The sequence below is a fragment of the Protopterus annectens genome, chromosome 7.part0, assembly GCF_019279795.1.
Source record: "Protopterus annectens isolate FY-2018-M chromosome 7.part0, PAN1.0, whole genome shotgun sequence".
NCBI lineage: Eukaryota > Metazoa > Chordata > Ceratodontiformes > Protopteridae > Protopterus > Protopterus annectens.
Genome location: NC_056739.1, coordinates 1,568,819,608 through 1,568,845,170, shown reverse-complemented (window position 1 = coordinate 1,568,845,170; position 25,563 = coordinate 1,568,819,608).

Genomic DNA, 25,563 nt, shown 5'->3' with positions numbered 1-25,563 from the left:
TAAAATAAAAAAGCACAATCAGCAGGTGAAAAAATATTGTTTTACTTAAGTGCTTTCATTCAGTTTCACACAATTTCTTCAGAATTCAATTTTATAAACATAACACATTTAAACAAAACTAGCAACCAATCACAACAGCATAATTAGAACGGCAGCTGATAGATACAAAAATATAAAAATATACATATCTTAAAATCCTGTATAAATTGTAAAAATTCTTATATTAATTAGAGATTCTTTATTAATTCCTGACCTCCTCACCTGTCACCCTAAGATACATGCAAAGCATACCTCTCAACTTTATAGCACAAGAATTCTGAGCAAAGTCAAAAATAATGGGAGGGCAAAAATCAAAAGTCAGGGACAATTTTTAAATATTGTTCTTAGAAAATTGCTTGCATTTTCTGAAGTATATGAAGTCAGGAATTCAAATATCTGTCATTATTTTGTGACTTCATTCCTCAGTGAGTTGTCAGAAAATGACAAATTTTATGAGGAATAAACCAAAACTATTAGGTAAAAATCTGGACATTTTCAGAAATTCTGGATAGTTGAAAGGTATGCTGAAAAGGGATGGAAGTGCCAGGGATCGTGACAGCCATCCAGTGAGGCTTATGAAATGTTTTGCTTGCTGCCAGCACCTCTTTCACTATACCCAGAATACACAGTGAAGTCCCCACTCTTCTGGACATAGTGCATGGCTGTTGTCCAGATACATTGCAGTACTCTCTCTGCTCTACTAAGTACATACCTCTGCTTTTGTAAACCCACTATTATCTGGTAGAGTGTGTGAGCACTTGGTGGAATCATGTTTCCAGGTCCCAAATTAAGCGTTATAATGCACTTTAATTATGGCATCTCATATAAATCCTAACCACATGTACATGTACATGTTTAAACAGCATGTAGCAACCGAGGGTACTTTTCATTTCTTGTTTAGAGTCCTTCTAACATTAATCCTGTTTCTCTCTACCTTAGATCATTTCAAAAGTGGCATTTAGGGTATTTGTGCTACATTTTGCTGCCAGTAATATTAGGGACAGATATGCAGCTATAGAAACATGGCTCAATGATCACATGCTTGACATTGTCAGGATCACTGAGGCATGGCTGAAATGAAGTGACAGTATCCGTAACAGTGTTCTCAGCAGTTATTAGTCTTTCCATAGTCATTTATAATTAGTCAAAACACCTTCGGAAGCATAATTATTAAGACATCTGCTCGCATTAATGAAAATGGCTTTAACTGGGTTGTGGTCTATTAATGCATAATAGCTAAAACATTAAATAGTAAGAATAGGCTTAGTAAATATTAATAATTTCTCACTATGTCACCTTGACTGCCAACAATGGCAGAGGGTGGTTGCCAAACGATTGAGCAGTCTGCATTTTTTTTTTTTTTTTATCTAACATCTGTGACTATATTCCCTCCAGGCTGGTTACCCTTGTTGTTTGGCAGTGGCAAAACTCCTGATTCGTGTTTAGATTTTCTAAACTCTGTTCTGTCTTCGTTCTGTCAAGCTTGTGATGTATAATTATATATTGGGATGGCTTGAAATTTGTGATCGCGATGGTCAGTGGGAACAGAGAGCATTTTTAGTCTTGAATCCCAGGTTTTGAGACTCAACTTTGCTGCTGTTCTAGTGTCAGCTTTGCTAGTGTATGGTCTAACTAGAATTATATGGCTAGAATGTCTGGAAGGAATACAGAGCGCATCCTTATTTTACCATGTCCTGGGACTTTCACTGCTAATAATGAGAAATTTAGTAGTATTTAAGAAAGATCTTTGGTTTAATTGAAAGCCTTTCAATTGTTGAGTGCTCAATAACTTTTCAAGCTGCAGGATGTTATGGGTGATGTAAACTGCAACTGACTTTATGGCTAGCGCCAATGTGTTGTTTTTAAACCTGTTTGGTATAGGTAAATATTGCTGTCAACTCAATTTGCATTATATGATTGTTCTTACTGGTTATTTACAGTTTTAATGGTTTTAGTACCAGGTACATTTTTGTCATCTTTTAAAATGTAATGTCCAGCAGTTGTTTTTTGAGTTCTGATAGAAGTATTGTTTTTGCTTGGAAAGATTTATCTGTGGTAAATGTATTATACATATATTTGTGTGTTACACTGGATTTAATAACAATGTACTATTGTTTAAGTTTCTGTTTTTGTAAAGCACTTAAGAAATAACAACAAAAGTAAACTTGAACTTGACTGATAATCTGCCATTGATGCATTGTCACAATGTTCTACTTTTTTGGAGATTTTTACTGAAACTAAGACTCCCATTCACCTTTTCAACATTATAACTCCCTGATTGATTTGTTCCTTTGTTGGTCATCTCCATCCCTCACCAGACAAAATATTCACCAGAAAGTGCTTATTACCTGACTGGGTATGTAAACATTACTTCATTAAATGGACTACTAGCGAAACTGAAATACAGTACAGTTTCTATAATGTTCTCTGCCAAAGCAGAACATGTTCCAGGGACCTTTCATAGGTAATGGTATTTTAAACATTTCTTCTACATTCAGCTATGGTATTAACTGGCTGTCTATGACCAGTCATGTGTACCTTCTTAGATAGTATCCTCACTTCAAAAGTGTCTGTAGAATAAATAATGTCGCTGAAAACCAAGAGACTAAGAAAAAGTCTGCACCATGAATAAATGCTGAGTTAAGTGCAGAATTATAGGGAAAAAAGGGAGTTTCCTCAAACTTGTACAAAGCAATCATTACTCACCCTGTGTCCCAGAAATGATTGATTCCAGGAAGCACTGTAAAATGCTGGCAATCAAGATGAAGCTTCCTTGCCAAGGCAAATACAGACAGCGCTATTAGGTGACACCAATGGATTTTAGAAGAAAAAAGTAATCCAGCAGGTGAATAGCCAAATACCTTTCTTAATTATTAATTGGAGAAATTATCAATACCCCTAGGTCTTTGTCAGATACTTTTCTAGGTTATTACACCTGATTATTAGTTCCATACATAACATCACATTTCCTAATCAAAAGAACAGCTGAAAAGATTTTTTTATTTCTCAGCTGATTTCCATTTTACTGAAGTCTTACTCTCTTAGTTAATCTTTGTTTCAGAGAGGTCCCAGTTTTGATCTGGATTATTCTGATTGCCTCTGTCCCACATGTTGTCTGGTGTGCAATACATTAATTGCTGTGCAATTTTTTGTGTTAGTGACTCCTTCCTCAAAACTGGGGGCCTTGCCAGAGATTTAGAAATCAGCTTATTTCATTCCACTTCTCAAACAGGGCCCCAAAACAAGCAGTGAGTCATTTAAACCCATTTATTTCCTCTCTTTTTTTATTTAAAATCTTAGAAAACTTGAGGCAATGCAGCTGGAGACCTGCTTGGAAGCCTGTGGTCTGCTGAACATTTGAACAACTAATACCACTGCTTTTGGAGAGGACACGACATCACCATTGCCTTACTTTCAGTCACAAATTCCATCTTTGATTTCATGGATGAAGATGAGGTCAGAGGAGTGGCATTTGTGGATGTAACAAAAGCATTTGACTCTGTTATATAATTAAAACTGTGTAGATGGCCAGTGCTGTACTGATGAGCTAAAATAAAAAAGAACAGACTCCAACAATGGACATTCAAACCACAATGTCTAAATCAAACAAGTAGAGTTTAAGTGCTCTATTGTATTGCAAGACTTCTTCAGAACTGTTATTAATCTAAAACCAGCTTGAATTGATAGTAAAAGCGTTACTGTATCACACAATAAAGGCAACATATCGAAACAGATTAGAATCAAGCAACAAATGCAGACAAGTAAAACACTTATTCACGCCATGACCACGATTATATTAGCAATAGGTGTGCAATAATATGAGAACTAAGAGTCACAACTTGTCATAAACATTCTTAAAAATCTTTAAAACTTTTTTTATGTAAACAAAAATAAAAGGTATGTCATTTAATAGTGCTCATTTGAGTGATCTCATTTTAAGACACTTTTTGTACAAATGTTGCCATTTAGACCAGGCTGAGTCATACTTGATTTAAACTGCAATTCAAATTCTGTTATTTTAATGTGATATTAAGATTAACTCCCACCCATGTCTAAATGAACTTTGTCCTTTACAAAAAAAAAACAGTAAGATGCATACTTCTGTGAGTGCTTATATAAAGCATTTAGTTAAGATTTACAACAAATGGCATGTCGATGCTCATAAATTCTTTATGCAGAATCTTGTATTTTTCAACTGACATAAATTTTGTCAGAAGGTAAGCATATAGCAGGGAAAACCACTCCCTCTGTTTTTACAATTATAGTCTCCTTGGTCCTTTACAGAAGAACATCACTGGTCAGAATCAGATTAGGTTCACCATTAACGGGTCCTTTACAGAAGTACAGCACTGGTCAGAATCAGATTAGGTTCACCATTAACGGGTCCTTTACAGAAACGCAGCACTGGTCAGAATCAGATTAGGTTCACCATTAACGGGTCCTTTACAGAAAAACAGCACTGGTCAGAATCAGAGTAGATTCACCATTAAATGGTCCTTTTCAGAAGTACAGCACTAGTAAGAATCAGAGTTGGTTCATCATTAATGGGTCCTTTAAAAAAGAACAGCACTGGTCAGAATGAGATGAGGTTCACCATTAACGGGTCCTTTACAGAAGTACAGCACTGGTCAGAATCAGATTAGGTTCACCATTAACGGGTCCTTTACAGAAGTACAGAACTGGTCAGAATCAGATTAGGTTCATCATTAACGGGTCCTTTACAGAAGTACAGCACTGGTCAGAATAAGAGTAGGTTCACCATTAATGGCTCCTTTATAGAAGTACAGCACTAGTCAGAATCAGATTAGGTTCACCATTAATGGGTCCTTTTCAGAAGTACAGCACTGGTCAGAATCAGATTAGGTTCACCATTAATGGCTCCTTTATAGAAGTACAACCCTGGTCAGAATCAGATTAGGTTCACCATTAATGGCTCCTTTAGAGAAGTACAACACTGGTCAGAATCAGATTAGGTTCACCATTAACAGGTCCTTTACAAAGTACAGCACTTGTCAGAATCAGAGTAGGTTCACCACTAATGGGTCCTTTACAGAAGTACAGCACTGGTCAGAATCAGATTAGGTTCACCATTAGTGGGTCCTTTACATAAGTACAGCACTGGTCAGAATCAGAGTAGGTTCACCATTAATGACTCCCTTATAGAAGTACAGCACTTGTCAGAATCAGATTAGATTCACCATTAATGGCTCATTTAGAGAAATACAACACTGGTCAGAATCAGGTTAGGTTCACCATTAACAGGTCCTTTACAAAGTACAGCACTGGTCAGAATCAGAGTAGGTTCACCATTATTGGCTCCTTTATAGAAGTACAGCACTTGTCAGAATCGGAGTAGGTTCACCATTAATGGGTCCTTTATAGAAGTACAGCACTGGTCAGAAACAGAGTGGATTCACCATTAACGGGTCCTTTATAGAATTACAGCACTGGTCAGAATCAGATTAGGTTCACCATTAATGGGTCCTTTACAAAAGTACAGCACTGGTCAGAATCAGAGTAGGTTCACCATTTACGGGTCCTTTACAGAAGTACAGCACTGGACAGAATCAGAATAGGTTCACCATTAATAGGTCCTTTTCAGAAGTACAGCACTGGTCAGCATCAGATTAGGTTCACCATTAACGGGTCCTTTACAGAAACGCAGCACTGGTCAGAATCAGATTAGGTTCACCATTAACGGGTCCTTTACAGAAAAACAGCACTGGTCAGAATCAGAGTAGATTCACCATTAAATGGTCCTTTTCAGAAGTACAGCACTAGTCAGAATCAGAGTTGGTTCATCATTAATGGGTCCTTTAAAAAAGAACAGCACTGGTCAGAATGAGATGAGGTTCACCATTAACGGGTCCTTTACAGAAGTACAGCACTGGTCAGAATCAGATTAGGTTCACCATTATTGGGTCCTTTATAGACGTACAGCACTGGACAGAATCAGATTAGGTTCAACAATAATGGGTTCTTTACAGAAGTACAGCACTGGTCAGAATCAGATTAGGTTCACCATTATTGGGTCCTTTATAGACGTACAGCACTGGTCAGAATCAGAGTAGGTTCACCATTAATGGGTCCTATACAGGAGTACAGCACTGGTCAGAATCATATTAGGTTCACCATTATTGGGTCCTTTACATAAGTACATCACTGGTCAGAATCAGAGTAGGTTCACCATTAATGGCTCCTTTATAGAAGTACAGCACTGGTCAGAATCAGATTAGGTTCACCATTAATGGGTCCTTTACAGAAGTACAGCACTGGTCAGAATCAGGGTAGGTTCACCATTTACAGGTCCTTTACAGAAGTACAGCACTGGACAGAATCAGATTAGGTTCAACATTAACGGGTTCTTTACAGAAGTACAGCACTGGTCAGAATCAGATTAGGTTCACCATTAACGGGTCCTTTATAGAAGTACAGCACTTGTCAGAATCAGAGTAGATTCACCATTAATTGGTCCTTTTCAGAAGTACAGCACTAGTGAGAATCAGAGTTGGTTCACCATTAATGGGTCCTTTAGAGAGGTACAACACTGGTCAGAATCAGAGTAGGTTCACCATTAATGGGTCCTTTAAAGAAGTACAGAACTGGTCAGAATCAGATTAGGTTCATCGTTAATGGGTCCTTTACAGAAGTACAGCACTGGTCAGAGTCAGAGTAGGTTCACCATTAATGGCTCCTATATAGAAGTACAGCACTGGTCAGAATCAGATTAGGTTCACCATTAATGGGTCCTTTTCAGAAGTACAGCACTGGTCAGAATCAGATTAGGTCCACCATTAATGGCTCTTTTATAGAAGTTCAACACTGGTCAGAATCAGATTAGGTTCACCATTAATGGCTCCTTTAGAGAAGTACAACACTGGTCAGAATCAGATTAGGTTCACCATTAACAGGTCCTTTACAAAGTACAGCACTGGTCAGAATCAGAGTAGGTTCACCATTAATGGCTCCTTTATAGAAGTACAGCACTTATCAGAATCAGATTAGGTTCACCATTAGTGGGTCCTTAACATAACTACAGCACTGGTCAGAATCAGAGTAGGTTCAGCATTATTGGCTCCTTTATAGAAGTACAGCACTTGTCAGAATCAGAGTAGGTTCACCATTAATGGGTCCTTTATAGAGCTACAGCCCTGGTCAGAATCAGATTAGGTTCACCATTAACGGGTCCTTTACAGAAGTACAGCACTGGTCAGAATCAGAGTAGGCTCACCATTTACGGGTCCTTTACAGAAGTACAGCACTGGTCAGCATCATGCTAGGTTCACCATTAACGGGTCCTTTAAAGAAGTATAGTACTGGTCAGAATCAGATTAGGTTCACCATTAATGGGTCCTTCAGAGAAGTACAGCACTGGTCAGAATCAGATTAGGGTCACCATTAATGTGTACTTTTCAGAAGTACAGCACTGGTCAGAATCAGATTAGGTTCACCATTAATGGCTGCTTTATAAAAGTACAACACTGGTCAGACTCAGATTAGGTTCACCATTAATGGCTCCTTTAGAGAAGTACAACACCGGTCAAAATCAGATTAAGTTCACCATTAACGGGTCCCTTACAAAGTACAGCACTGGTCAGAATCAGATTAGGTTCCCCATTAATGGGTCCTTTATAGAAGTACAGTACTGGTCAGAATCAGATTAGGTTCACCATTAATGGGTCCTTTACAGACGTGCAGCACTGGTCAGAATCAGATTAGGTTCCCCATTAATGGGACCTTTACAGAAGTACAGCAATGGTCAGAATCAGAGTAGATTCACCATTAATGAGTCCATTTCAGAAGTATGGCACTGATCAGAATCAGAGTTGGTTCAGCACTAATGGGTCCTTTAGAGAAGTACAACACTGGTCAGAATCAGAGTAAGTTCACCATTTAGAGGTCCTTTACAGAGGAACAGCACTGGTCAGAATCAGAGTAGATTCACCATTAATGGGTCCTTTACAGAAGTACATCACTGGTGAGAATCAGATTAGGTTCCCCATTAACGGGTCTTTTACAGAAGTACAGCACTGGTCAGAATCAGATTAGGTTCACCATTAACGGGTCCTTTACAGAAGTACAGCACTAGTCAGAATCAGAGTTGTTTCACCATTTACGGGCCCTTAACAGAAGTACAGCACTGGTCAGAATCAGAGTAGATTCACCATTAATGGGTCCTTTACAGAAGTACAGCACTGGTGAGAATCAGATTAGGTTCCCCATTAACGGGTCCTTTACAGAAGTACAGCACTGGTCAGAATCAGATTAGGTTAACCATTTACGGGCCCTTAACAGAAGTACAGCACTGGTCAGAATCAGAGTAGTTTCACCATTTACGGGCCCTTAACAGAAGTACAGCACTGGTCAGAATCAGAGTAGATTCACCATTAATAGGTCCTTTACAGAAGTACAGCACTGGTGAGAATCAGATTAGGTTCCCCATTAACGGGTCCTTTACAAAAGTACAGAACTGGTCAGAACCAGATTAGGTTCACCATTAATGGGTCCTTTACAGAAGTACAACACTGGTCAGCATCATATTAGGTTCACCATTAATGGGTCCTTTAAAGAATCAGAGTAGAGTCACCACTAATGGCTTCTTTATAGAAGTACAGCACCGATCAGAATCAGATAAGGTTCACCATTAATGGCTGCTTTATAGAAGTAGAACACTGGTCTAAATCAGATTAGGTTCACCATTAATGGCTCCTTTAGAGAAGTACTACACTGGTCAGAATCAGATTAGGTTCACCATTAATGGGTCCTTTACAAAGTACAGCACTGGTCAGAATCAGAGTAGGTTTACCATTAGCGGGTCCTTTACAGAAGTGCAGCACTGGTCAGAATCAGATTAGGTTCACCATTAAAGGGTCCTTTACATAAGTACAGCACTGGTCAGAATCAGATTAGGTTCACCATTAACTGGTCCTTTACATAAGTACAGCACTGGTCAGAATTTGATTAGGTTTACCATTAATGGGTCCTTTACAGAAGTACTGCACTGGTCAGAATCAGATCAGGTTCACCATTGTGTCTTTTGGCTTTTAACTGGTTAGGGGTCGCCACACCGGAACTCCGATCTGCTAATGATTGGTGGGTCCTTAATATAAGTACAGCACTGGTCAGAATCAGAGTAGGTTCACTACTGACTCCTTTATAGAAGAGCAGCACTTGTCAGAATCAGAGTAGATTCACCATTAATGGGTCCTTTATAGAAGTACAACACTGCTCAGAATCAGATTAGGTTCACCATTAACGGGTCCTTTACAGAAGTGCAGCACTGGTCAGAATCGGTGTAGGTTCACCATTTACGGGTCCTTTACAGAAGTACAGCAAGGGACAGAATCAGAGTAGGTTTACCATTAGCGCGTCCTTTACAGAAGTACAGCACTGGTCAGAATCAGATTAGGTTCACCATTAAAGGGTCCTTTACATAAGTACAGCACTGGTCAGAATCAGATTAGGTTCACCATTAATGGGTCCTTTACATAAGTGCAGCACTGGTCAGAATTTTATTAGGTTAACAATTAATGGGTCCTTTACAGAGGTACTGCACTGGTCAGAATCATATTAGGTTCGCCATTAATGGGTCCTTTACAGAAGAACAGAACTGGTCAGAATCAGATTAGGTTTACCATTAATGGATCCTTTATACAAGTACAGCACTGGTCAGAATCAAATTAGGTTCACCATTAACGGGTCCTTTACAGAAGTACAGCACTGGTCAGAATCAGATAAGGTTCACCATTAATGGGTCCTTTACAGAAGTACAGCACTGGTCAAAATCAGATTAGGTTTGCCATTAGCTGATCCTTTACAGAAGTACAGAACTGGTCAGCATCAGATTAGGTTCACCATTAATGGGTCCTTTAGAGAAGTACAACACTGGTCAGAATCAGATTAGGTTTACCATTAATGGGTCCTTCATACAAGTACAGCACTGGTCAGAATCAAATTAGGTTCACCATTAACGGGTCCTTTACAGAAGTACAGCACTGGTCAGAATCAAATTAGGTTCACCAATAACGGGTCCTTTACAGAAGTACAGCACTGGTCAGAATCAGATAAGGTTCACCATTAACGGGTCCTTTACAGAAGAACCTCACTGGTCAGAATCAGATTAGGTTTGCCATTAGCTGGTCCTTTACAGAAGTACAGAACTGGTCAGCATCAGATTAGGTTCACCATTAATGGGTCCTTTACAAAAGTACAGCACTGGTCAGAATCAGACTAGGTTCACCATTAATGGTTCCTTTTCAGAAGTACAGCACTGGTCAGAATCAGATTAGGTTCACCATTAATGGCTGCTTTATAGAAGTGCAACAATGGTCAGAATCAGATTAGGTTCACCATTAATGGCTCCTTTAGAGAAGTACAACACTGTGCAGAAACATATTAGGTTCACCATTAATGGGTCCTTTACAGAAGTACTGCACTGGTCAGAATCAGATTATGTTCGCCATTAACGTGTCCTTTACAGAAGTACAGCACTTGTCAGAATCAGAGTGGATTCACCATTAATGGGTCCTTTATAGAAGTACAAAACTGGTCAGAATCAGATTAGGTTCGGCATTAACAGGTACTTTACCAAGTACAACACTGGCCAGAATCAGAGTAGGTTCACTATTAATGGGTCCTTTATAGAAGTACAGCACTGGTCAGAATCAGATTAGGTTCACCATTAACGGGTCCTTTACAGAAGTACAGCACTGGTCAGGATCAATGTAGGCTCACCATTTATGGGTCCTTTACAGAAGTACAGCACTGGACAGAATCAGAATAGGTTCAACATTAACGGCTTCTTTACAGAAGTACAGCACTGGACAGAATCAGATTAGGTTTCCCATTAATGGGTCCATTACAGAAGTACAGCAATGGTCAGAATCAGAGTAGATAATAGGTCCTTTTCAGAAGTACAGCACTGGTCAGAATCAGAGTAGGTTCATCATTAATGGGTCCTTTACAGAAGAACAGCACTGGTTAGAATCAGATTAGGTTCACCATTAATGGCTCCTTTAGAGAAGTACAACACTGGTCAGAATCAGATTAGGTTTACCATTAACGGCTCCTTTACAAACTATAGCCCTGGTGAGAATCAAAGTAAGTTCACCATTAACGGGTCCTTTATAGAAGTACAGCACTGGACAGAATCAGATTATGTTCCCCACTAATGGGTCCTTTACAGAAGTACAGCAATGGTCAGAATCAGAGTTGATTCACCATTAATGAGTCCTTTAGAGAAGCACAACACTGGTCAGAATCAGATTAGGTTCACCATTAACAGGTCATTTACAGAAGTACAGCACTGGTCAGCATCATATTAGGTTCACCATTAATGGGTCCTTTACAGAAGTACAACACTGGTCAGAATCAGAGCAAATTCACCATTAATGGGTCCTTTACAGAAGAACAGCACTGGTCAGAATCAGATTAGGTTCACCATTAATGGGTCCTTTACAGAAGTACAGCACTGGTCAGAATCAGATTAGGTTCACCATTAATGGGTCCTTTATACAAGTACAGCACTGGTCAGAATAAGATTAGGTTCTTTATTAATGGGTCCTTTACAGAAGTATAGCACTGGTCAGAATCAGATAAGGTTCACCATTAATGGCTCCTTTATAGAAGTACAGCACTGGTCAGAATCAGACTAGGTTCACCATTAATGGCTCCTTTATAGAAGTACAACACTGGTTAGAATCAGATTAGGTTCACTATTAATGGCTCTTTTAGAGAAGTACAACACTGGTCAGAAGCAGATTAGGTTCACCATTAACGGGTCCTTTACAGAAGTACAGCACTGGTCAGAATCAGAGTAGGTTCACCATTAATGGCTCCTTTATAGAAGTACAGCACTGGTGAGAATAAGATTAGGTTCATCATTAATGGGTCCTTTACAGAAGTACAGCACTGGTCAGAATCAGATTCGGTCCACCATTAATGGCTCCTTTATAGAAGTACAACACTGGTCAGAATCAGATTAGTTTCACCATTAACAGGGCCTTTACAAAAGTACAGCACTGGTCAGAATCAGATTAGGTTCACCATTAATGGGTTCTTTACATAAGTACAGCACTGGTCAGAATCAGAGAAGGTTCACCGTTAATGACTCCTTTATAGAAGTACAGCACTTGTCAGAATCAGAGTGGATTCACAATTAACGGGTCCTTTATAGAAGTACAGCACTTGTCAGAATCAGAGTAGGTTCACCATTAATGAGTCCTTTAGAGAAGTACAACACTGATCAGAATCAGATCAGGTTCACCGTTAATGGGTCATTTACATAAGTACAGCACTGGCCAGAATCAGATTAGGTTCACCATTAACGGGTCCTTTACAGAAGTACAGCAATGGTCAACATCATATTAGATACACTATTAATGGGTCCTTTACAGAAGTACAGCACTGGTCAGAATCAGATTAGGTTTACCATTACTGGGTTCTTTACATAAGTACAGCACTGGTCAGAATCAGAGAAGGTTCACCGTTAATGAATCCTTTATAGAAGTACAGCACTTGTCAGAATCAGAGTGGATTCACAATTAACGGGTCCTTTATAGAAGTACAGCACTTGTCAGAATCAGATCAGGTTCACCATTAATGGGTCCTTTATACAAGTACGGTACTAGTCAGAATAAGATTAGGTTCACCATTAATGGGTCCTCTACAGAAGTACAGCACTGGTCAGAATCAGATAAGGTTCACCATTAACGGGTCCTTTACAGAAGTACAGCACTGGTCAGAATCAGATAAGGTTCACCATTAACGGGTCCTTTACAGAAGTACACCTCTGCTCAGAATCATATTAGGTTCACCAGTAACTGGTCCATTATAGAAGTATAGCACTGGTCAGAGTCAGATTAGGTTCACCATTAATGGGTCCTTTACAGAAGTATAGCACTGGTCAGAATCAGATTAGGTTTGCCATTAATGGGTCCTTTACAGAAGTACAGCACTGGTCAGAATCAGATTAGGTTCATCATTAATGGCTCCTTTACAGAAGTAGAAAACTGGTCAGAGTTAGATTAGGTTCACCATTAGGGGGTCCTTTACATAGTACAGCACTGGTCAGAATCAGATGAGGTTCACCGTTTACAGAAGTACAGCACTGGTTATAATCAGATTAGGTTCCCCATTAATGGGTCCTTTACAGAAGTACAGCAATGGTCAGAATCAGAGTAGAGTCACCATTAATGGATCCCTTTCAGAAGTACATCACTGGACAGAATCAGAGTAGGTTCAAAATTAATGTTTTTTTACAGAAGAACAGCACTGGTCTGAATCAGATTAGGATCACCATTAACGGGTCCTTTACAGAAGTACAGCACTGGTCAGAATCAGATTAGGTTCACCATTAACGGGTCCTTTACAGAAGTACAGCACTGGTCAGAATCAGATAAGGTTCACCATTAACGGGTCCTTTACAGAAGTACAGCACTTGTCAGAATCAGATTAGATTTGCCATTAGCTGGTCCTTTACAGAAGTACAGCACTGGTCAGCATCAGATTAGGTTCACCATTAATGTGTCCTTTACAAAAGTACAGCACTGGTCAGAATCAGACTAGGTTCACCATTAATGGTTCCTTTTCAGAAGTACAGCACTGGTCAGAATCAGATTAGGTTCACCATTAATGGCTGCTTTATAGAAGTGCAACAATGGTCAGAATCATATTAGGTTCACCATTAATGGCTCCTTTAGAGAAGTACAACACTGCGCAGAAACATATTAGGTTCACCATTAATGGGTCCTTTACAGAAGTACTGCACTGGTCAGAATCAGATTACGTTCGCCATTAACGTGTCCTTTACAGAAGTACAGCACTGGTCAGAATCAGATTAGCTTCACCATTAACGGGTCCTTTACATAAGTACAGCACTGGTCAGAATCAGAGTAGGTTCACCATTAATAACTCCTTTATAGAAGAACAGCACTTGTCAGAATCAGAGTGGATTCACCATTAATGGGTCCTTTATAGAAGTACAATACTGGTCAGAATCAGATTAGATTCACAATTAATGGCTCCTTTAGAGAAGTACAACACTGGTCAGAATCAGATTAGGTTCGCCATTAATGGGTCCTTTATAGAAGTACAGCACTGGTCAGAATCAGATTAAGTTCACCATTAACGGGTCCTTTACAGAAGTACAGCACTTGTCAGGATCAATGTAGGCTCACCATTTACGGGTCCTTTACAGAAGTACAGCACTGGACAGAATCAGAATAGGTTCAACATTAATGGCTTATTTACAGAAGTACAGCACTGGACAGAATCAGATTAGGTTTCCCATTAATGGGTCCTTTACAGAAGTACAGCAATGGTCAGAATCAGAGTAGATTCACCATTAATGGGTCCTTTACAGAAGTACAGCACTGGTCAGAATCAGATTAGGTTCACCATTACTGGGTTCTTTACATAAGTACAGCACTGGTCAGAATCAGAGAAGGTTCACCGTTAATGAATCCTTTATAGAAGTACAGCACTTGTCAGAATCAGAGTGGATTCACAATTAACGGGTCCTTTATAGAAGTACAGCACTTGTCAGAATCAGATCAGGTTCACCATTAATGGGTCCTTTATACAAGTACAGCACTGGTCAGAATAAGATTAGGTTCACCATTAATGGGTCCTTTACAGAAGTACAGCACTGGTCAGAATCAGATAAGGTTCACCATTAACGGGTCCTTTACAGAAGTACAGCACTGGTCAGAATCAGATAAGGTTCACCATTAACGGGTCCTTTACAGAAGTACACCTCTGCTCAGAATCATATTAGGTTCACCAGTAACTGGTCCATTATAGAAGTATAGCACTGGTCAGAGTCAGATTAGGTTCACCATTAATGGGTCCTTTACAGAAGTATAGCACTGGTCAGAATCAGATTAGGTTTGCCATTAATGGGTCCTTTACAGAAGTACAGCACTGGTCAGAATCAGATTAGGTTCATCATTAATGGCTCCTTTACAGAAGTAGAAAACTGGTCAGAGTTAGATTAGGTTCACCATTAGGGGGTCCTTTACATAGTACAGCACTGGTCAGAATCAGATGAGGTTCACTGTTTACAGAAGTACAGCACTGGTTATAATCAGATTAAGTTCCCCATTAATGGGTCCTTTACAGAAGTACAGCAATGGTCAGAATCAGAGTAGAGTCACCATTAATGGATCCCTTTCAGAAGTACATCACTGGACAGAATCAGAGTAGGTTCAAAATTAATGGGTTTTTACAGAAGAACAGCACTGGTGTGAATCAGATTAGGATCACCATTAACGGGTCCTTTACAGAAGTACAGCACTGGTCAGAATCAGATTAGGTTCACCATTAACGGGTCCTTTACAGAAGTACAGCACTGGTCAGAATCAGATAAGTTTCACCATTAACGGGTCCTTTACAGAAGTACAGCACTGGTCAGAATCAGATTAGATTTGCCATTAGCTGGTCCTTTACAGAAGTACAGCACTGGTCAGCATCAGATTAGGTTCACCATTAATGTGTCCTTTACAAAAGTACAGCACTGGTCAGAATCAGACTAGGTTCAACATTAATGGTTCCTTTTCAGAAGTACAGCACTGGTCAGAATCAGATTAGGTTCACCATTAATGGCTGCTTTATAGAAGTGCAACAGTGGTCAGAATCATATTAGGTTCACCATTAATGGCTCCTTTAGAGAAGTACAACACTGCGCAGAAACATATTAGGTTCACCATTAATGGGTCCTTTACAGAAGTACTGCACTGGTCAGAATCAGATTACGTTCGCCATTAATGTGTCCTTTACAGAAGTACAGCACTGGTCAGAATCAGATTAGCTTCACCATTAACGGGTCCTTTACATAAGTACAGCACTGGTCAGAATCAGAGTAGGTTCACCATTAATAACTCCTTTATAGAAGAACAGCACTTGTCAGAATCAGAGTGGATTCACCATTAATGGGTCCTTTATAGAAGTACAATACTGGTCAGAATCAGATTAGATTCACAATTAATGGCTCCTTTAGAGAAGTACAACACTGGTCAGAATCAGATTAGGTTCGCCATTAACAGGTACTTTACCAAGTACAACAACGGTCAGAATCAGAGTAGGTTCACCATTAATGGGTCCTTTATAGAAGTACAGCACTGGTCAGAATCAGATTAAGTTCACCATTAACAGGTCCTTTACAGAAGTACAGCACTTGTCAGGATCAATGTAGGCTCACCATTTACGGGTCATTTACAGAAGTACAGCACTGGACAGAATCAGAATAGGTTCAACATTAATGGCTTATTTACAGAAGTACAGCACTGGACAGAATCAGATTAGGTTTCCCATTAATGGGTCCTTTACAGAAGTACAGCAATGGTCAGAATCAGAGTAGATTCACCATTAATAGGTCCTTTTCAGAAGTACAGCACTGGTCAGAATCAGAGTAGGTTCATCATTAATGGGTCCTTTTCAGAAGTACAACACTGGTCAGAATCAGATTAGGTTCACCATTAATGGGTCCTTTACAGAAGTACAGCACTGGTCAGAATCAGATTAGGTTCACCATTAACAGGTCCTTTACAGAAGTACAGCACTGGTCAGCATCATATTAGGTTCACCATTAATGGGTCCTTTACAGAAGTACAACACTGGTCAGAATCAGAGCAAATTCACCATTAATGGGTCCTTTACAGAAGAACAGCACTGGACAGAATCAGATTAGGTTCCCCACTAATGGGTCCTTTACAGAGTTACAGCACTGGTCAGAATCTGATTAGGTTCACCATTAACGGGTCCTTTACAGAAGTAGAGCACTGGTCAGAATCAGAATAGGTTCACCATTAATGGCTCCTTTATAGAAGTACACCACTGGTCAGAATCAGATAAGGTTCACCATTAATGGCTCTTTTATAGAAGTACAACACTGGTCAGAATCAGATAAGGTTCACCACTAATGGGTCCTTTACAGAAGAACAGCACTGGACAGAATCAGATTAGGTTCCCCACTAATGGGTCCTTTACAGAGTTACAGCACTGGTCAGAATCTGATTAGGTTCACCATTAACGGGTCCTTTACAGAAGTAGAGCACTGGTCTGAATCAGAGTAGGTTTACCATTAATGGCTCCTTTATAGAAGTACAGCACTGGTCAGAATCAGATTAGGTTCACCATTAGCAGGTCCTTTACAGAAGTGCAGCACTGGTCAGAATCAGAATAGGTTCACCATTAACAGGTCCTTTACAGAAGTACAGCACTGGTCAGAATCAGATTAGGTTCACCATTAATGGGTCCTTTACAGAAGAACAGCACTGGTCAGAATCCGATTAGGTTCACCATTAACGGGTCCTTTACAGAAGTACAGCACTGGTGAGGATCAGATTAGGTACACCATTAATGAGTTCTTTACAGAAGTACAGCACTGGTCAGAATCAGATTAGGTTCACCATTAATGGGTCCTTTACAGAAGTACAGCAATGGTCAGTATCATATTAGGTTCACCATTAATGGGTCCTTTGCAGAAGTACAGCACTGGTCAGAATCAGATTAGGTTCACCATTAATGGGTCCTTTACAGAGTTACAGCATTGGACAGAATCAGATTAGGTTCAACATTAACGGGTTCTTTACCGAAGTACAGCACTGGTCAGAATCAGATTAGGTTCACCATTAATGAGTCCTTTACAGAAGTACTGCACTGGTCAGAATCAGATCAGGTTCACAATTAACAGGTCCTTAATAAAAGTACAGCACTGGTCAGAATCAGAGTAGGTTCACTATTAATGATTCCTTTATAGAAGAACAGCACTTGTCAGAATCAGAGTAGATTCACATTAATGGGTCCTTTATAGAAGTACAGCACTGGTCAGAATCAGATTAGGTTCACGATTAACGGGTCCTTTACAAAAGTACAGCACTGGTCAGAATCGGTGTAGTTTCACCATTTACGGGTCCTTTACAGAAGTACAGCATTGGACAGAATCAGATTAGGTTCAACATTAACGGGTTCTTTACCGAAATACAGCACTGGTCAGAATCAGATTAGGATCCCCATTAATGGGTCCGTTACAGAAGTACAACAATGGTCAGAATCAGAGTAGATTCACCATTAATAGGTCCTTTTTAGAAGTACAGCACTGGTCAGAATCAGAGTTGGTTCACCATTAATGGGTCCTTTAGAGAAGTACAACACTGGTCAGAATCAGATTAGGTTCACCATTAATGGGTCCTTTACAGAAGTAAAGCACTGGTCAGAATCAGAGTAGGTTCACCATTAATGGCTCCTTTATAGAAGTACAGCACTCGTCAGAATCAGATTAGGTTCACCATTAATGGGTCATTTTCATAAGTACAGCACTGGTCAAAATCAGATTAGGTTCACCATTAATGGCTCCTTTATAGAAGTACAACACTGGTCAGAATCAGATTAGGTTCACCATTAATGGCTCCTTTAAAGCAGTACAACACTGGTCAGAATCAGAATAGGTTTACCATTAACGGGTTTTTTACAAAGTACAGCACTGGTCAGAATCAGATTAGGTTCACCATTAGCAGGTCCTTTACAGAAGTGCAGCACTGGTCAGAATCAGAATAGGTTCACCATTAACAGGTCCTTTACAGAAGTACAGCACTGGTCAGAATCAGATTAGGTCCACCATTAATGGGTCCTTTACATAAGTACAGCACTGGTCAGAATCAGATTAGGTTCACCATTAACGGGTCCTTTACAGAAGTACAGCACTGGTCAGAATCAGATTAGGTTCACCATTAATGGTTCCTTTACATAAGTACAGCACTGGTCAGTATCAGAGTAGGTTCACCATTAATGGGTCCTTTACAGAAGAACAGCACTGGTCAGAATCAGATTAGGTTCACCATTAATGGGTCCTTTACAGAAGTACAGCACTGGTGAGGATCAGATTAGGTACACCATTAATGAGTTTTTTACAGAAGTACAGCACTGGTCAGAATCAGATTAGGTTCACCATTAATGGGTCCTTTACAGAAGTACAGCAATGGTCAGTATCATATTAGGTTCACCATTAATGGGTCCTTTGCAGAAGTACAGCACTGGTCAGAATCAGATTAGGTTCACCATTAACGGGTCCTTTACAGAGTTACAGCATTGGACAGAATCAGATTAGGTTCAACATTAACGGGTTCTTTACCGAAGTACAGCACTGGTCAGAATCAGATTAGGTTCACCATTAACGAGTCCTTTACAGAAGTACTGCACTGGTCAGAATCAGATCAGGTTCACAATTAACAGGTCCTTAATAAAAGTACAGCACTGGTCAGAATCAGAGTAGGTTCACTATTAATGATTCCTTTATAGAAGAACAGCACTTGTCAGAATCAGAGTAGATTCACATTAATGGGTCCTTTATAGAAGTACAGCACTGGTCAGAATCATATTAGGTCCATGATTAATGGGTCCTTTACAGAAGTACAGCATTGGACAGAATCAGATTAGGTTCAACATTAACGGGTTCTTTACCGAAGTACAGCACTGGTCAGAATCAGATTAGGATCCACATTAATGGGTCCTTTACAGAAGTACAGCAATGGTCAGAATCAGAGTAGATTCACCATTAATAGGTCCTTTTTACAAGTACAGCACTGGTCAGAATCAGAGTTGGTTCACCATTAATGGGTCCTTTAGAGAAGTACAACACTGGTCAGAATCAGAGTAGGTTCACCATTAATGGCTCCTTTATAGAAGTACAGCACTCATCAGAATCAGATTAGGTTCACCATTAATGGGTCATTTTCAGAAGTACAGCACTGGTCAAAATCAGATTAGGTTCACCATTAATGGCTCCTTTATAGAAGTACAACACTGGTCAGAATCAGATTAGGTTCACCATTAATGGATCCTTTAAAGCAGTACAACAATGGTCAGAATCAGAATAGGTTTACCATTAACGGGTTCTTTACAAAGTACAGCAATGGTCAGAATCAGATTAGGTTCACCATTAGCAGGTCCTTTACAGAAGTGCAGCACTGGTCAGAATCAGAATAGTTTCACCATTAACAGGTCCTTTACAGAAGTACAGCACTGGTCAGAATCAGATTAGGTCCACCATTAACGGGTCCTTTACATAAGTACAGCACTGGTCAGAATCAGATTAGGTTCACCATTAACGGGTCCTTTACAGAAGTACAGCACTGGTCAGAATCAGATTAGGTTCACCATAAACAGTTCCTTTACATAAGTACAGCACTGGTCAGTATCAGAGTAGGTTCACCATTAATGGGTCCTTTACAGAAGAACAGCACTGGTCAGAATCCGATTAGGTTCACCATTATCTGGTCCTTTACAGAAGTACAGCACTGGTGAGGATCAGATTAGGTACACCATTAATGAGTTCTTTACAGAAGTACAGCACTGGTCAGAATCAGATTAGGTTCACCATTAATGGGTCCTTTACAGAAGTACATCAATGGTCAGTATCATATTAGGTTCACCATTAATGGGTCCTTTGCAGAAGTACAGCACTGGTCAGAATCAGATTAGGTTCACCATTAACGGGTCCTTTACAGAGTTACAGCATTGGACAGAATCAGATTAGGTTCAACATTAATGGGTTCTTTACCGAAGTACAGCACTGGTCAGAATCAGATTAGGTTCACCATTAATGAGTCCTTTACAGAAGTACTGCACCGGTCAGAATCAGATCAGGTTCACAATTAACAGGTCCTTAATAAAAGTACAGCACTGGTCAGAATCAGAGTAGGTTCACTATTAATGATTCCTTTATAGAAGAACAGCACTTGTCAGAATCAGAGTAGATTCACATTAATGGGTCCTTTATAGAAGTACAGCACTGGTCAGAATCAGATTAGGTTCACGATTAACGGGTCCTTTACAGAAGTACAGCACTGGTCAGAATCGGTGTAGTTTCACCATTTACGGGTCCTTTACAGAAGTACAGCATTGGACAGAATCAGATTAGGTTCAACATTAACGGGTTCTTTACCGAAGTACAGCACTGGTCAGAATCAGATTAGGATCCCCATTAATGGGTCCTTTACAGAAGTACAGCAATGGTCAGAATCAGAGTAGATTCACCATTAATAGGTCCTTTTTAGAAGTACAGCACTGGTCAGAATCAGAGTTGGTTCACCATTAATGGGTCCTTTAGAGAAGTACAACACTGGTCAGAATCAGATTAGGTTCACCATTAATGGGTCCTTTACAGAAGTAAAGCACTGGTCAGAATCAGATTAGGTTCACTTTTAATGGCTCCTTTATAGAAGTACAACACTGGTCAGAATCAGATTAGGTTCACCATTAATGGCTCCTTTAAAGCAGTACAACACACTGGTCAGAATCAGAATAGGTTTACCATTAATGGGTTCTTTACAAAGTACAGCACTGGTCAGAATCAGATTAGGTTCACCATTAGCAGGTCCTTTACAGAAGTGCAGCACTGGTCAGAATCAGAATAGGTTCACCATTAACAGGTCCTTTACAGAAGTACAGCACTGGTCAGAATCAGATTAGGTCCACCATTAACGGGTCCTTTACATAAGTACAGCACTGCTCAGAATCAGATTAGGTTCACCATTAACGGGTCCTTTACAGAAGTACAGCACTGGTCAGAATCAGATTAGGTTCACCATTAACGGTTCCTTTACATAAGTACAGCACTTGTCAGTATCAGAGTAGGTTCACCATTAATGGGTCCTTTACAGAAGTACAGCACTGGTGAGGATCAGATTAGGTTCACCATTAATGGGTCCTTTACAGAAGAACAGCACTGGTCAGAATCCAATTAGGTTCACCATTAACGGGTCCTTTACAGAAGTACAGCACTGGTGAGGATCAGATTAGGTACACCATTAATGAGTTCTTTACAGAAGTACAGCACTGGTCAGAATCAGATTAGGTTCACCATTAATGGGTCCTTTACAGAAGTACAGCAATGGTCAGTATCATTTTAGGTTCACCATTAATGGGTCATTTTCAGAAGTACAGCACTCGTCAGAATCAGATTAGGTTTACCATTAATGGCTCCTTTATAGAAGTACAACACTGGTCAGAATCAGATTAGGTTCACCATTAATGGCTCCTTTACAAAAGTACAACCCTGGTCAGAATCATATTAGGTTCACCATTAACGGGTCCTTTACAAAGTACAGCACTGGTCTGAATCAGAGTAGGTTTACCATTAATGGCTCCTTTATAGAAGTACAGCACTGGTCAGAATCAGATTAGGTTCACCATTAGCAGGTCCTTTACAGAAGGGCAGCACTTGTCAGAATCCGAATAGGTTCACCATTAACAGGTCCTTTACAGAAGTACAGCACTGGTCAGAATCAGATTAGGTTCACCATTAACAGGTCCTTTACATAAGTACAGCACTGGTCAGAATCAGATTAGATTACCATTAATGGGTCCTTTACAGAAGTACAGCACTGGTCAGAATCAGATTAGGTTCAACATTAAAGGTTCCTTTACATAAGTACAGCACTGGTCAGTATCAGAGTAGGTTCACCATTAATGGGTCCTTTACAGAAGAACAGCACTGGTCAGAATCCGATTAGGTTCACCATTAACGGGTCCTTTACAGAAGTACAGCACTGGTGAGGATCAGATTAGGTACACCATTAATGAGTTCTTTACAGAAGTACAGCACTGGTCAGAATCAGATTAGGTTCACCATTAATGGGTCCTTTGCAGAAGTACAGCACTGGTCAGAATCAGATTAGGTTCACCATTAATGGGTCCTTTACAGAGTTACAGCACTGGTCAGAATCTGATTAGGTTCACCATTAATGGGTCCTTTACAGAAGTAGAGCACTGGTCAGAATCAGAGTAGGTTCACCATTAATGGCTCCTTTACAGAAGTACACCACTGGTCAGAATCAGATTAGGTTCACCATTAATGGCTCCTTTATAGAAGTACAACACTGGTCAGAATCAGATTAGGTTCCACATTAATGGCTACTTTACAGAAGTACAGCACTGGTCAGAATCAGATTAGGTTCACCATTAACGGGTCCTTTACAAAGTACAGCACTGGTCTGATTCAGAGTAGGTTTACCATTAAAGGCTCCTTTATAGAAGTACAGCACTGGTCAGAATCATATTAGGTTCACCATTAGCAGGTCCTTTACAGAAGTGCAGCACTGGTCAGAATCAGAATAGGTTCACCATTAACAGGTCCTTTACAGAAGTACAGCACTGGTCAGAATCAGATTAGGTTCACCATTAACAGGTCCTTTACAAAGTACAGCACTTGTCAGAATCAGAGTAGGTTCACCATTAGTGGGTCGTTTACAGAAGTACAACACTGGTCAGAATCAGAATAGGTTCACCATTAACGGGTCCTTTACAGAAGTACAGCACTGGTCAGAATCAGATTAGGTTCACAATTAATGGGTCCTTTACAGAATTAATGCACTGGTCAGAATCACATTAGGTTCTCCATTAATGGGTCCTTTACAGAAGTACAGCATTGGACAGAATCAGATCAGGTTCAACATTAACGGGTTCTTTACAGAAGTACAGCACTGGTCAGAATCAGATTAGGATCCCCATTAATGGGTCCTTTACAGAAGTACAGCATTGGTCAGAATCAGCGTAGGTTCCACATTAATGGGTCTTTAACAGAAGTACAGCACTGGTCAGAATCAGATTAAGTTCACCATTAGCAGGTCCTTTACAGAAGTGCAGCACTGGTCAGAATCAGAATAGGTTCACCATTAACAGGTCCTTTACAGAAGTACAGCACTGGTCAGAATCAGATTAGGTTCACCATTAATGGGTCCTTTACATAAGTACAGCACTGGTCAGAATCAGATTAGGTTCACCATTAATGGGTCCTTTACAGAAGTACAGCACTGGTCAGAATCAGATTAGGTTCACCATTAATGGGTCCTTTACATAAGTACAGCACTGGTCAGAATCAGATTAGGTTCACCATTAACGGGTCCTTTACATAAGTACAGCACTGGTCAGAATCAGATTAGGTTCACCATTAATGGGTCCTTTATAGAAGTACAGCACTGGTCAGAATCAGATTAGGATCACCATTAGCAGATACTTTACAGAAGTACAGCACGGGTCAGAATCAGATTAGGTTCACCATTAACGGGTCCTTTACAGAAGTACAGCACTGTTCAGAATCAGATTAGGTTCACCATTAATAGCTCCTTTACAGAAGTACAGCACTGGTCAGAATCAGATTAGGTTCACCATTAACAGGTCCTTTAACAGAAGTACAGCACTGGTCAGAATCAGATTAGGTTCCCCATTAATGGGTCCTTTACAGAAGTACAGCACTGGTCAGAATCAGATTAGGATCACCATTAATGGCTCCTTTGGAGATGTACAGCACTGGTCAGAATCAGAGTGGGTTCCCCATGAATGGGTCCTTTACAGAAGTACAGCACTGGTCAGAATGAGATTAGGTTCCCCATTAACGGGTCCTTTTCAGAAGTACAGCACTGGTCAGAATCAGATTAGGTTCACCATTAATGGCTCCTTTGGAGATGTACAGCACTGGTCAGAATCAGAGTAGGTTCACCATTAATGGCTCCTTTAGAGAAGTACAACACTGGTCAGAATCAGAGTAGGTTCACCATTAATGTGTCCTTTACAGAAGTACAGCACTGGTCAGAATCAGATTAGGTTAGATCCCTAGTGATATCTGCATTGCTTACTGTACTTATTTCCTTGTTTCACTTGAAAGAAAGTTACTGTTTGTCATTTTTGCATTTAAGTTACCTGTAACACATTGCATTTAAGTTACCTGGCACTTGCTCACTAAAGCAATTATATAAGTCAGCACTAAAAAAATAAAAGCACTACACCCTCACAAACTCCCCTTGAGTACCTTGTTCCCCATTGGCCTTTTTTTTCAGTTATAAAGGAATTCCCTATACTACTCTAGCATGTCCAAAGGTCAGTTGTCAATCTCCTCTCCGGTCCAGCTGGTGAATCTGGGAATCTTGAGGTAATGTTACAACTGCCTCATGTACACAGACAACCCTCTCCTCCTCCCAACAAATTCCAACACATGTGAGGGATGCAACCATATAGACAAACTGGAGGCTAAGCTCTCTCAACTCAGTACTGGTGTAACCAGTCAGGAGGAGAAGCAAACCACACTCACTACAATTCCAGTCTCACATAAACCTACCACGACAGCAAACCAAACACATAAACACACAAAAACATACTCGGAGGCTCTAAATAAAAATTTGCCTAAGCAGCAGAGACCTCCAAAGCAGACACCCAAGCAACCGCTACCCAAAACAAAACACGTGCAACACATAGCTCACAAAGGCAGTGTGCCGAACGGTCACATCCCTTAAGGCTAAACAACACACCTGATACACTTGTAACAGGTGACTCTATCATCAGGCACACTGACGTCCCGCTCACCAGGCTGAACAAGGAGAAGGTCATGGTGAGCTGCCTGTCAGGCGTTAGGATCTGCCACATAACACAAGCACTCAGGTCACTCCAAGGCAAGTACAAATATGACTCAGTCATTGTCCATGCTGGCGTGAATGACCTGAGACGTACCTCCCTGGACTACATGAAAAGAGA